Raw genomic sequence first — 14,225 nt, forward strand, 5'->3', positions numbered from 1 at the left:
GAAGACTCTTACACTTTTGGTGGTAATGTGAACTGGTGCAACCACTCTGGAAAACTGTCTGGAGGTTCCTCAAAGAGTTAAAAATAGACCTGCCCTATGACCCAGCAATTGCACTGTTGGGGATTTACCTCAAAGATTCAGATGCAATGAAACGCGGGGACACCTGCACCCCGATGTTCATAGCAGCAACGTCCACAATAGCCAAAATGTGGAAGGAGGCTTGGAGTCCTTTGAAAGATGAATGGATAAGGAACATGTGGTTTATGTATACAATGGATTACTGAGCCATTAGAAACAACAAATACCCACCTTTTGCTTCAACCTGGATGAAACTGGAGGGTTTTACGCTGAGTGAAGTAAGTCAATCGGAGAAGGACAAACATATGTTCTCATTCAATTGGTTAATATAAATAATAGTGAAAGGGAATATAAGGGAATGTAGAAGAAATGTGTGGGAAATATCAGAAAGGGAGACAGAACATAAAGACTCCTGACTCTGAGAAAGGAACAAGGGATGCTGGAAGGGGAGGAGGGCAGGGGGTGCGGGTGAATGGGTGACGGGCACTGAGGGGGGCACTTGCCGGGATGAGCCTGGGTGTTACTCTGCTTGTTGGTAAATTGAACACCAATAAAAAATAAATTTATTTTTTAAAAAAAGTTCAAACAACTAAATATTTATGCTGCAAACATAGGAGTACCTAAATATAGAAACCAATTAATGACAAACGTACAGGAACTCACTGATAATAATACAATGACAGGGGATTTTACCACCCAATGATGGCAATGGACTGATCGTCTATGCAGAAAATCAACAGGGGAACAATTGCCTTGACACACTGGACCACAGGACTCAACAGATATAGTCTGAACATTTCATCCTAAAGCAGAACACACATTCCTTTCAAGTGCACATGGGACATTCTCCAGAACAGATCATATCATGGCCCACAAATCAGCCATCAACAGGTACAACAGGTACAAGAAGGTTGATATCACACCCTGTACATTTTCAGACCACGACGCTAAGAAACTCGAAGTCGACAGTAAGAAAAAATTTGGACAGACCAAAAATACGTGGAGATTATGAACATCCTACTAGAGAATGAATGGAGCAACCAGGAAATTAAGGAGGAAATATAAAACAAATGAAAATGAAAACATGTTTCTCCAAACGTCTGGGATGTAGCAAAGGCAGTCCTAAGAGGGAAGTACATAGCAATACAGGCCTACCTCAAGAAATAAGAAGTCTCCAATACACAACCTAACCCTACACCTAAAGGAGCTGGTAAAGCAATAGCAAACAAAGCCTAAAGCCTACAGAAGAAGGGAAAAAATAAAGATGAGAGCAGAAATAAACAATACAGAAAAAACAAAACAGTAGAATGGAATAACGAAACTAAGAGCTGGTTCTTTTTTTTTTTTTGATAGTCACACAGAGAGAGAGAGAGAAAGGCAGAGACACAGGCAGAGGGAGAAGCAGGCTCCATGCACCGGGAGCCCGACGTGGGATTCTATCCTGGGTCTCCAGGATTGCGACCTGGGCCAAAGGCAGGCGCCAAACCACTGCGCCACCCAGGGATCCCTAAGAACTGGTTCTTCAAAATAATTAATAAAATGGATCAAGCCCTAGCCAGCCTTATCAATGAGAAAAGAGAAAACCTAAATAAATAAAATCACAAATGAGAGAAGAGAGATCACAATCAACACCAGAAAAATAAAACAATTATAAGGGAATACTATGAAAGATTATATGCTAACAAACTGGGAGACCTAGAAGAAATGGACAAATCCCTAGAAATGTGCAAACGAGCAAAACTGAAATAGGAAGAAATAGAAAATATGAACAGACCCATAATTAGCAAAGAAACAGAATCAGTAAGGCACCTGGGTGCCTCAGTGGTTGAGCATCTGCTTTAGCTAAGGTCATGTTCCCAGGCTCCTGGGGGATCATGTCCCACATCAGGCTCCCCGCATGGAGCCTCATTTTCCCTCTGCCTATAACTCTGCCTCTCTGTGTCTCTCATGAATACGTAAATAAAGGTGCAGCCACTATGGAAAACAGTCTGGAGGGTCCTTGAGAAGTTAAAGATAGGGGATCCCTGGGTGGCACAGCGGTTTGGCAACTGCCTTTGGCCCAGGGCGTGATTCTGGAGACCTGGGATCGAATCCCACGTCTGGCTACTAGTGCATGTAGCCTGCTTTTTTCTCTGTGTCTCTGCCTCTCTCTCTGTGACTATCATAAAAAAATTTTAAAAAAGAAGTTAAAAATAGAGCTACCCTACGATTCCAAAATTGCACAGCTAGGTATTTACCCTGAGGATACAAAAGTAGTTTAGTAGATTGAAGGGGAACACGCAGCCCAGTGTTGGTAGCAGCATTATCAACAACAGCGAAACTGTGTATACAGCCCAGATGTCCATCGACGATGAATGGGCAGAGACGATGTGGTAAATATACACACTGCAACATCACTGGCTCATCAGAAGGGATGAAATGAAGCCATTTACAATGACGTGGGAGAAGTGGAAGGGACTTACGCTAAATGAACTCAGTCAGTCAGAGTAAGACAGGTACCAGATACCATACAATTGTATTCACATGTGAATCTTAAGAAACCAAACAAACTGGCAAGGGGTGAAGGATGGATGAGAGATGCAAACCAAGAAACACACTCTTAACCACAGAGAATAAACTAATAAATACAAGATGAAGGTGGGGGGATGGGGAATCAGGGGATGGGGATAGTGGAGGTCACCTCTGACCAGTACCAGGCATTGTATTCAAGGGTTGAATCACTATGTGGTAAACCTGAAACTATATCATACTGTGTTTACAAAGAGGAATTCAAGTAAAACTTTAAAATAATAATTGGTAGTATAGAGGAAACATGTGTGCACAAGAGATAAATCAGAAAGACAACTGAAAATCCAAACAAAGAGTCTTTAGAGCCACAAATCCCCTCCTTAGCTCAGCTCAGGAGAAGCCTGCCATGCCTATTCTCACCCCAGCAGAAGCCTGGATTTTGATTCTCTGGGGAGGCCACTGACGTGGTAGAGTCAGGCTCAAAGAACCCAAAACCTAAATAGAGTGCATAAAAATAAACTGCCCAAGATGCTAGGAGTCCCAGTGCAGGCACATGCCAAGAACCAAACTCTAACCATACACAGACATAACCCTAACCCTACACTTAAGCCTAATGTTAACCTTACCCTTTAACAAGAACTATCACGGGATCCTTGGGTGTTGCAGCAGTTTGGCGCCTGCCTTTGGCCCAGGGCGCGATCCTGGAGAACCGGGATCGAATCCCACATCGGGCTTCCGGTGCATGGAGCCTGCTTCTCCCTCTGCCTGTGTCTCTGCCTCTCTCTCTTTCTCTCTCTGTGACTATCATAAATAAATAAAAATTAAAAAAAAGAACTATCACTAATCAAAAACCAAACACAAACCCAAAGACCGAAACACATTTACTGAAACTTCCTGCCTACCCTCACCCTAACTCCTAAACCTATTCTAAACACTTAACCCTGACCCTTACCTTAAATCTAACCCTAACCCTAACCTCTACCAATAACCTTAACTTAATGTACTCAAATTCTATTCCTAACCTTTACCTATACCCTAACACTAACCCTCTAATACTAATCCTATCTCATACCCCAAAGTGTACCCTAACCCGTACCCTAAAACTAATCCCTAACCCACTGCCGAACCCTCTCTTACACTTTTCCAAAACCGTACTCTGACCCTGACCTGACCCTATACCTAACCCCTAACCAAACACTAACCCTAATCCTAGCCCTAACCCCTATCCTAAAACTAACCCTCGCCCTAACCCTAAACCTAGCCCTAACTTTTACTCTAACCCCTAACCCTAACCCTAACTCACACCCTAACCCCTAACCCTAACTGCAAACCTATCCCAACCCTAAATCTAACCATAACCCAAACCCCAATTCCTAACCTCCTGCCCTAATCCCTAAAATCTTAACCCTAACCCTAACACTAACTCCTGTCCGTAACCCAAACCCCCTTCCTAACTCCTAAACACTGACCCTTATCCTTATCCCTCACCCTAACCTCTAATCCGTAACCATAAGCATAATCACTAACCCCTAACATCTAACCTAAGCCTAACCACCAACTGACTCCCCTCCCCTGATCCTATCATTCATTCTACCCATTCACTTACCCTGTGGTTCTGAGTAGTCCCTTCTGATGTGGACGTGGCCCCCAACGGCGCCTCCAGAGTCCTCTAGGGGGTCCTGAGGAAGCTGGGCTCCTGTGAGTGCGCACGTGGCCCCACGTGTTCCAGAGTCATAGTCAGCGGGTCCTGAGTACGCCGGGTCTCCTGTCACTGTGGAGTATGCCTCACATCCTCTGGAAGCCTCACAGCAGATTTTCAGGAGGCCGGGGGCTCCCGTCAGCCTGGACATGGCCCCACATCCCCTGAAAACTCACCGCGCATCCTGAGGAGGCTGTGGGTTCTTGTCAGCCTAGACACAGCCCCATATGTCCCGAAGCCAAAGTGCAGGTCCTGAGGAGGACGCGGGTCCTCTCAGTCTTGATGTGGCCCCACATTTTCCTCAGCCTCACCATAAGACCTGAGGAGGCTGGGGGCTCCTGTCAGCATGGACGTGGCCTCAAATCATTCCAATCCTTCACAGTGCATCCTGAGGAGGCCGGAGAATCCTGTCAGTGTGGATTCGGCATCCACATCTTTCTTAGGCCTCACCACAGGCTCTGACAAGGCTGGGGTCTTTTGTCCGCATGGACGCATCCCCATATTTCCCAAAGTCTACACCGGGGGTCCTGAGGAAGTCAGCGTCCTATTGTGTCCATGTGGCCCCAAGTCCTTCCGAAGTGTAACCGAGGGTTCTGAGGAGGCCGGGGCTCCTGTAACCATGAATGCGGCCCCCAGCTTCCAGATGTCTCAACTTATGTCCTGAGGAGCCCAGGAGCTCCTGCCAGAGTGGACGCGGTGCCACATTTTCCTGAAGCCTCCCCGCAGGTCCTGAGGTTGCTCAGGAGCTCCTGTCCGCGTGGATGCGGGCCCATATCTTCCTGAACCCTCCCCGCGGGTCCTGAGGCTGCTCAGGGGCTCCTGTCAGCATGGATGTGGGCCCACAATTCCTGAAGCCTCCCGGCGGTCCTGAGGAGGCTCAGGGTTCCTGTCAGTGAGGATGTCAGCCCACATCTTCCTGAAGTTCCCCGCGGGTCCTGAGTCGCCCAGGGGCTCCTGACAGGGTGGATGCAGGCTCACATTTTCCTAAAGCCTCACCTTGGGTCCTGAGGAGACCGGGGTTCCTGACAGCATGAACACGGCCCAATTTCCCCCTGAAGACTCCCTGCGGGTCCTTAGGAGGCTGCAGCTCATCAGCATAGATGCGTCCCCACCTCCTCCTCAGGCCTCCCCAGCACAGGCTGTCTCCTGTTAGTGCAGGCAGAGGAGGCCTACTGCACATGCGCGCCCCATGGGAGGGTTCTGGTCTCGGGCGCCCCGTGCGGGATGCTCAGGTGCTGCAGGAGGCTGTGTAGGAAGCAGCGGGTGCTTCATGGGCCGCACCTGCCTCTTTCAGGCTCCAGCTGGGGCTGTTAGCTTCGGAAACATCTCACTGAAAAGGAGCCCAACACCCGGCTTCCCCAGTAATACTTAAGGACAAGGAATTTGAGCCCACAGCACGCGAATAAAATGTGGAACAGACTTTTACCACGTCCTGCAAAACTCCTCAATCCTCTTCCACTGTGGGCGGGACAGCGGGTTGGTGCAGCCGCAATGGAAACAGTGTGGAGGCCCCTCAGGAAGTTACAAATAGAGCCGCCCTGCGACCAGCAGGTGAACAGCCTGGAGCTCACTCCGAAGATACAGATGCAGTGAAACTCGGGACACCTGCACCCCAATGTCCACAGCAGCCGGGTCCACAGTAGCCACACTGTGGGAGGAGATTTGGTGCCCTGTGGCAGATGATGAATAAAGAGGATGGGAGATAGATGATGGTCATAGAGAGAGGAATGGTACTCAGCTATCAAAGAGAAGGAAATCTTGCCATTTGCAATGACGTGGATAGAAATAGAAGGATCATCCTAAGTGAAGTAAGTCAGTCGGGAAAGAGAATGACCGTGTGGTGTCATTCATAGCTGGAATTAAAGAAGCAAAGCAGATGAACATCTGTGAAGGGAAGGAAAAACAAATAAGATGAAAACAGATGCAGGAAATACAGACTCTTAATTAAAGGAAACAAACTGGGGATCCCTGTGTGGCGCAGCAATTTGGCGCCTGCCTTTGGCTCAGGGCGCGATCCTGGAGACCCGGGATCGAATCCCACATCGGGCTCCCGGTGCATGGAGCCTGCTTCTCTCTCTGCCTGTGTCTCTGTCTGCCCCCCCCCCTCTGTGCGTGTGTGTCTATGGTAAATAAATAAATAAATAATTTTAAAAAAATAAAGGAAACAAACTGAGTGTCGCTGCTAGGCGGGGACGGGGGAGGGGATAACATGGGACCAGCATGAAGGAGGGCACGTGATGTCACGAGTACTGCGGTTATCTCCAACTGTTTAATCCCTGAATTCTTCCTCTGAAAGTATAATACACCAAACATTAATTAATTGGGTTTAAATTAAATTAAGTTAAAAAAATCTGTTGTATCAGAACACGTTTCCTACTGGACTCTCTGTTCTGTTCCTTCACCTTATGCTGGGACCAACCCACATGCGTGTGGTTTGTTAAGTAGGCGTCAGGCCTCGTCCATGGACCAGCCCAGGGCGAGAACTCACGACCCTGAGATCAGGACCGGAGGTGAGGTCAGGAGTCGGATGCTTAACTGATGGAGCCAGGAGGGGTCCCGAGGAAAACACTGCTTTATCCTGTGTCTCTGTGACATCGTTTGAATTAGGAAAGTGCTGGGTCCCACTCTGTCCTGCTTTTCCAATACTGATTTGCTGTACGGGGTCATTTGTGGGGGCGGATGGATGTTATGGGTTTTTTTTTCCTATTTATAGGATGTGCCACCATGATTTGACAGGAATGACATTGAAATTGAGGGTGGCTTCAGGAACTGTGGACATTTTCACACGATGAGGCTCCCAACCCACGAGCCCAGGATGGCCTCCCAAAGCCTGGTATGGCTAAGTGCACAAGTCTTGTGCTTCTTTGGTTCAGTCTCATTTATTCTCTGTGATGCTCCTGAGAAGGGAGTCACGTCTGTCATTTCCTTCCTGAGTGCTCATTGTCAGGACACAGCAAGCCCCACAATAGAATAAAAACTGAGGGATCCCTGGGTGGCGCAGCGGTTTGGCGCCTGCCTTTGGCCCAGGGCGCGATCCTGGAGACCCGGGATCGAATCCCACGTCGGGCTCCCGGTGCATGGAGCCTGCTTCTCCCTCTGCCTGTGTCTCTGCCCCCCCCCCTCTCTCTCTGTGACTATCATAAATAAATTAAAAAAAAAAAGAATAAAAACTGAGCCCAGACCAATGGCAGGAAGCCTCTATTAGAACAGATCTCAATGCCCTTGAAGGCCCCATATCAAAATGTAAACCGAACTTGAGGAATTGCTCCAGCCCTTTGGGAGTTCCCCGAGACCAGCCCTTAAAACTAACCTAAAACCCACCTCGGGGTCCAAGCCCTGCTCCGCTCTGTCGGGTATACTTGGACACAAGCTCGAGCTTGTAAATAAACCCTCGTGTGTTTGCATCAGTGTCAGCTTCTTGGTGGTTTCTCAGATTCGCAATCTTGGGCACAACAGTCTGAGATAAAAAACAAAACCAAAAGAAGCTCGGACGCAGGTAGAGTGAACGCAGGGTTCTGAGAGCAGCGGTGGAGACCCGGGGGCTTGGGGGCTCTTCTCTGGAGGCCCCAACAGACAGGGGGGTGGGATGCTCAGCCCCAGAGCCAGAGGACCTAGCATCCCCACCGGCATCCCACCCATCAGGGCCGGGTCTCAGGGAGCAGCCCAGCACTGCCCGCTTGAGCCCAGAAACGCTGACGCCCACCCCGCCTCTGACCCCCGCAGGATCAACTCCTAGGCAGATGTGCACCTGACAATCAGCACCACGGCCCATCCCCAAACCCCACACAGACCATTTGCTGCCGCCAAGTTGTTGGACCACAGAGGCTGGAGAGCTTCAGCTCTGCCTGGAAAGTAAGGTCTAGATTCCTTTGTACACTGTGCTCTTTTTTAATTTATTTTCTTTGATTCTTTTTTATTAATTGCCTTATTTTAATTTTTTGTATGTACCTTATATATTTCTTTTTTTACTTTCATGGTACTTTAATTGTGTTTCATATTTTGGGATTTAGAATCTTTTAACAAGCAGGCTAAAATAATCTGGGTTTTTTTTGGGAGGGCAGTTGTTATTGTTTTTCTTGATTTTTCTTTTTCTTTCTTCTTTCTTTTTTGGAAAAAATAATGAGATTGAGAAATTCTCCTCCATAAAATAACATGAAGTAGTCCTCACAGCCAGGAAGTTCATCAATAAACATATATGATGTCTAACTACAGTTTAAAACAATGATTATAAAGATAGCAGCTGGGCTGGAAAAAGAGCACAGAAGCAAACTAGAGAATCCTTTACTGTAGAAATAAAAGAACTTAAATCAAGTCAGTCCAACGTTAAAAATCTATAACTGAGATGTAGTCCCAAGTGGAAGTCTTCAAAACAAGAAAGGTTATGGACCAAAGAGGCAGACTTAGGGAGTTCAGCCACTTATTAAAACTATAACATTCATATCATAGGAGACTCAGAAGATGAAGAGAGAGAAAAGGTGGACCTTGATCAGCCATTAGCAACGACAAATACCCACCATGTACTTCAAGGTGGATGGAACTGGAAGGTATTATGCTGAGTGAAGTAAGACAATCAGAGAAGGACAAACATTGTATGTTCTCATTCATTTGGGGAATATAGGTAATAGTGAAAGGGAATATAAGGGAAGGGAGTAGAAATGTGTGGGAAATATCAGAAAGGGAGGCAGAACATAAAGTCTTCTAACTCTGGAAATGAACTAGGGGTGATTGAATGGGAGGAGGGCAGGGGTGAGGATGAATGGGTGATGAGCACTGAGGGGGGCACTAGACGGGATGGGAACTGGGTGTCATTCTATATTTGGCAAATTGAACACCAATAAAAAATAAATTTATTATTAAAAAAAAGAAAGAGTGGCACCTGGGTGGCTGAGTTAGTTTAGCTTCTGCCTTAGGCTCAGATCATGATCCAGGTCCCAAGGCAGGCTCCCTGTTCAGCATGGAACCTGCTTCACCCTCTCCCTCTACCCCTCTCGCTCATGCTTTTTCTCCTCTCTCTCTCTCATATAAATAAATAACATCTTTGAAAAAAATCAAACAAACCTAGAGGGAAGACAAATCTCCCATGTAGAAGAATTTCAAAGAATTTGTGCAGACATTCCACCGTCAAGTTCATGAGCATAGCTTCCCACTCTTATGTGTGCAATACACGTAGTAACTTCCTTCTAAAAATATATTATGAAAAACTTAAAATAATAATGATAATACACTAATAATAAAAATAATAATAAAAATAACAAAAATGAATCAGTTTACTACGGAGAAAGCTGACAAACACTACCTTAGCAAGATGATCAGAAGGATACCAAGACTGATAAATCATGTGATAGTATCTATCCTTTATATGATATAATAAAAATGGGAGTATATCTCTGTATATAATCCACAAAAACAGTTCAATCATGAGATAAACGACAGACATGTCCCAACTGAGGGAAATTTTTCAAAATACTCTCCTTCTCAAAGTGTTCCAGTTCAACAACAACAAGGAAAGGCTGAAAGACTGTCACAATCCAGAGGAGCCTAAGAAAAAATGAGGACAAATGGAATGTAATACGAGGGATGGTAACTTAGCAAAAACTAAGGAAATCTGAATAAAGTATGGTCTTTGGTTAATGGGACTATTTTAATATTGATTCATTAGCTCATATATGTACCGTACTAATATAAGATATCAATAACTGGAGAAATAGAGTGCCAGTGCATGTGAATGCACTATACTATCTTCTCAATTTCCCTATAAATCTTTGTTTTTTTCCTAATAAATAAGATTTATTTTGAAAACTGACTTAAATGAATCAGGCTCCAAGTGTGAAGACATTTTAAGAATCGTTGAATTAACTTTTGCCTTATTCTTAAAGAGTTCCTTTGATGGAAACAAAGTAAGAATTTTATATCAGAAGGAAAGAACAACACTTATGAACGCGTATAATGCCTCCTCAACCTGAAAAGCAGGAATGGATAATAAATAGCAAAAATCAGATAAAAATAATTCTAGTATAATAGACACCATACTGCAAGTGCATTTAAAGTTAGCTCTCCCTCTGCCTGTGTCTCTGCCTCTCTCTCTCTCTGTGTGTGACTATCATAAATAAAGAAAAATTAAAAAAAAATAAAATAAAAAATAAAATTAGTAATGGGGGATCCCTGGGTGGCGTAGCGGTTTGGCGCCTGCCTTTGGCCCAGGGCACAATCCTGGAGACCCGGGATCGAGTCCCACGTCGGGCTCCTGGAATATGGAGCCTGCTTCTCCCTCTGCCTGTGTCTCTGCCTCTCTCTCTCTCTGTGACTATCATAAATAAATAAAAGAAAAAAAAGAAAAAAATAAAATTAGCAATGCATAACATTTATTTCCTTGACATTTGTCTTCCAAAGAGTTCACAGTGTTTCAGTGTCAGTTGAAATAGGGGAAGAATCTCAGGGAAGAATCCTTCACATAATAATAGGACCATTGGTAATAATGTCTCTCAGTTCATTCCAAATCCATAAAGATGCATTTCCTGATGAGTGACTGAACTGTGAAGAAAGAGATGAGAAACCCTTCCCTCTGAATTACTTGTGTCAGAATATTTTAACCATAGTACTACAGATAGTAGTAAATTATCCTTATTAACAGGAAATACATCTCACATTGGAAGCTGAGCAACCAGATGTGCAGAGATAAAACTCTATGACTCGCTCCTCAACTTTTAAAGACAAAGGAGAGCTTTTCTATGTACAAAGTTAGTTGTCAAGATAGCCTCAGGGAATAAGATTCTGCAGCTTCGAATCCCGCTGCACAGCTGGGACGCCCGTGCTCCAGGTCTTCCTGATCCCAAATCACTGGGCCTGTTGCCCAACACAGGATGCCACGCTGAGGTTATTTGCAATTGCTCTCTTAGGAGCTCTGGGGAAGTGGGAAGGAGCTAGATAGGTGGGACAGGAAGCAAGGAGGCTGAGAAAATCAAGGCCATTCCAATTTAAATTCAGCATTAGCACACGCCCAGCCATCCCAGGCCCCTGTGAAGAAGAGCTGAAATTTACATTGCTTCAGTTACAGGAAAAAATCAAAAGTTTACAGCTAATGTCTTAGAAAGCCCCACAATAGAATAAAAACTGAGCCTAAGCCAAGGGTTGGAAGCCCCAATTAGAATGAGAAAAGAGCACAATGCCCTTGAAGGACCCATATCAAAATGTAAACAGAACTTGAGGAATTGCTCCAGCCCTTCTGGAGGTCCGGAGACAAGCCCTTAAAACTAAGCTAAAACCTTCCTTGGGGTCCAAGTCCCTGCTCCACTGTGTGGGGTATACCTGGAACCACGCTCCAGTTTTGAAATCAACCCTCGTGTCTTTGCATCGGTGTCTGCGCCTTAGTGGTTTCTCGGATTCGCAATCTTTGGCAAAACACCCCCATGACCCCTCCCCACCTGGACTGACCTCTGTCCCCTACCACCCAGGCTGACCCTCAGTCACCTCCCCACTGACAACAGCTGGGCACAGGCCCTCACACAGTTCCACGGGCACGGTGGGCACTCCAGCTGTCCCCAGCCTCCCAGGGGAAGGAAGGAGGGTTTGGCAGGACACACTCCCATGGTGACCCCAGGGCTCCCTGCCCAGGAGAGCACCTGGTGACAGGTCGGGGTCTGTGTCCCTGACGCCAGCTCCTCCTCCCCGGTTTTCCCACTGGAAATGAAGGAGGAGGCCCTGGTCTCCTCCAGGGACATCACGCAGGTGGACCTGGACGTCAACAGGACGCTCAGCAGTAACATCATATTTTGGGACTACTATGGGGTAGGGTGAGGTTGAGGGGCCAGGGGGGATCAGGACCCAGGGGAGGACCGGGGGATTCTGGGTAGGGAAAACGGGGCTTCTGAGGCAGGGGGCAAAACAGCAGCCAACAACACACAGCTCCATGGTAGGGTGTTGGAGATGACCTCTATGCCCACACCCATGGGGCCTCAGGGATGAGGAGGCAACTAGGATGGGGCCTCCAGGGCTTGCCATGGGAGCTGAACCCCAAAGGGGAGAGGGACTGCCCCCTGAGAAGCAGGGGATGGGGTGGGGGACATGAGGGGCATGAACCAGACCTGGGGGCCAGGCGGCATGGCGGTGGAGCAGGGATTTGGACCCTGAGACTAAGAAGCGTAGCAGCTTTAAAGGGGCCAGTGGCCCATGGGATACACAGAAAGTTGCACAGTCGTGTCGGTCCACACACAGGTGGCCGATTGAATTACACCTTACCCTATAGGATCCACTTGACCTGGCCTATTACTTTGGTCAGAATTGGCGTGCAGTGTTGGCAGGCACAAAGCAGGGTTACATTGTTATGAGCCGATTTCCAATTAGGGTGTGCCCAGCGGCTTGACTGGGTTGGGGCAGCACCTTAAGACATAAGCAGGTTATGTGGGGGTCATAGGGGAGGTGGCAGGTGTATCACAAAATGGAATCAGTCCTGCTCTGCTTGTCCTTGGGTAGGGGCTTTTTGTTAAATTTCCTGGGTCCCACACTTGCAGCTCATGCACCTGGGCCACCCTCACCAGGTGGACTCAGTGTGCACACCTGTGGTGCTGGATCTCACACCAGCGTGTAGAGGGCACCCTCCTCGCCCTAGTGAGTAGGGGCTGGGTGAGCATGGGGCTCAGCATGAATGCCAGCCAGCATAGGGGACCGAGGAACCCCAGCCCCATCACCACCCCTACTCCCACACACAGGCTGCCCCATGGCTCCCCGTAATGGGCACCCGGCGCCTCTGAAGATCCCTCCAGGGTGGCCCTGAGGTACAGCTCCCTGCTGGAGAGGCATCGGGGAGAATAGAAGCAGCTGGCGCTCAGCGGGAACCACTGCCAGACATGGGAATGTGGCCGAGCCAGTCCTTCCAGCTCAGCTGACCTTCCAGCGGAAAATCACTGCATGAGCCAGCCCCAGGTCGCCCAGGAGAGTCCAGCAAGCTGCCCAACGCCAGCACCAGAAATGATGTTGTGCCAACCATGTCGGTGTTTGGGTGACCCAGCCAGAGGATCCGATAGCTGCACGTGATAGCTGCATGTGATAGACACACACACACACACCCTGAAACCAACAAAAGTCGGAATCCCTCAATGTTGTCAAACAGCAGTCGAATGGTTACATACACGACGCTGTGGTCCCCAATAGGACACATGGAAGACGCTATAAATCACGACTGCAGAGGTGCTGGAGGCACAGAGATGTGCCTGTTGGGTTCCAACAAGGAGAGCAAAGGGGCAGGAAGCATACTTCAATGGGGGGACCCCTCTTAGGAAAGGACACCAGGTGTCTGTGAAGGCTACGGATTGTGAAATCTTTCCTCCTCTCTTTCAGCTTCTGGATTTCCTCTTCCTTTGTTCTTCCTAATTCTAGTTTACCTCCACCCTGCATCCAAACCAATGACCAAAGAGGCTTCTTTATGATATCGGGTCCTAAAAGGAGGCTGAGCTCTGGCTACCGGGTTCAGAAACGATCATTTTCTAGGTGTATGCTGATCCCCCGAACTCGTGCCTTTATGACTCTTCTCTCCCTGCAGAACAAGGGGAACCACAGGTCTTACAACGAAAGACGCCCACTTCCAGTCGGGCAGGACTGTCCTTTGTGTAGGATGTCATCTGGGCCATGTAGTGCAAGTGGGGTGATCAAGAATAGGTCGCAGGTGAGACATAAGCAGACACTTACCTTTGATATCATGCTTTATTTTTTCATCCATTTATTATTTGTTAACTATTTTTTTAAATTTATTTGTGTATGATAGTCACAGAGAGAGAGAGAGAGAGGCAGAGACACAGGCAGAGGGAGAAGCAGGCTCCATGCACTGGGAGCCCGATGTGGGATTCGATCCTGGGTCTCCAGGATCGCGCCGTGGGCCAAAGGCAGGTGCTAAACCGCTGCGCCACCCAGGGATCCCCTAACTATTTTAATTTTATGTCCTGTCTAT

The 14,225-nt window shown here is 47.3% G+C and overlaps 1 long non-coding RNA gene across 1 annotated transcript; it reads right to left on the reverse strand.

Moving 5' to 3' along the window:
• Positions 1-7,456: 7,456 nt before the first annotated feature.
• Positions 7,457-10,104, reverse strand: LOC125754555 (uncharacterized). The gene is made up of 3 exons (XR_007409158.1): positions 9,582-10,104; positions 9,344-9,465; positions 7,457-7,742 (listed from the first exon to the last, which is right to left on the reverse strand). It is a non-coding gene; the product is annotated as an uncharacterized LOC125754555 (long non-coding RNA).
• Positions 10,105-14,225: the final 4,121 nt, after the last annotated feature.

The sequence above is a fragment of the Canis lupus genome, chromosome 38, assembly GCF_003254725.2.
Source record: "Canis lupus dingo isolate Sandy chromosome 38, ASM325472v2, whole genome shotgun sequence".
NCBI lineage: Eukaryota > Metazoa > Chordata > Mammalia > Carnivora > Canidae > Canis > Canis lupus.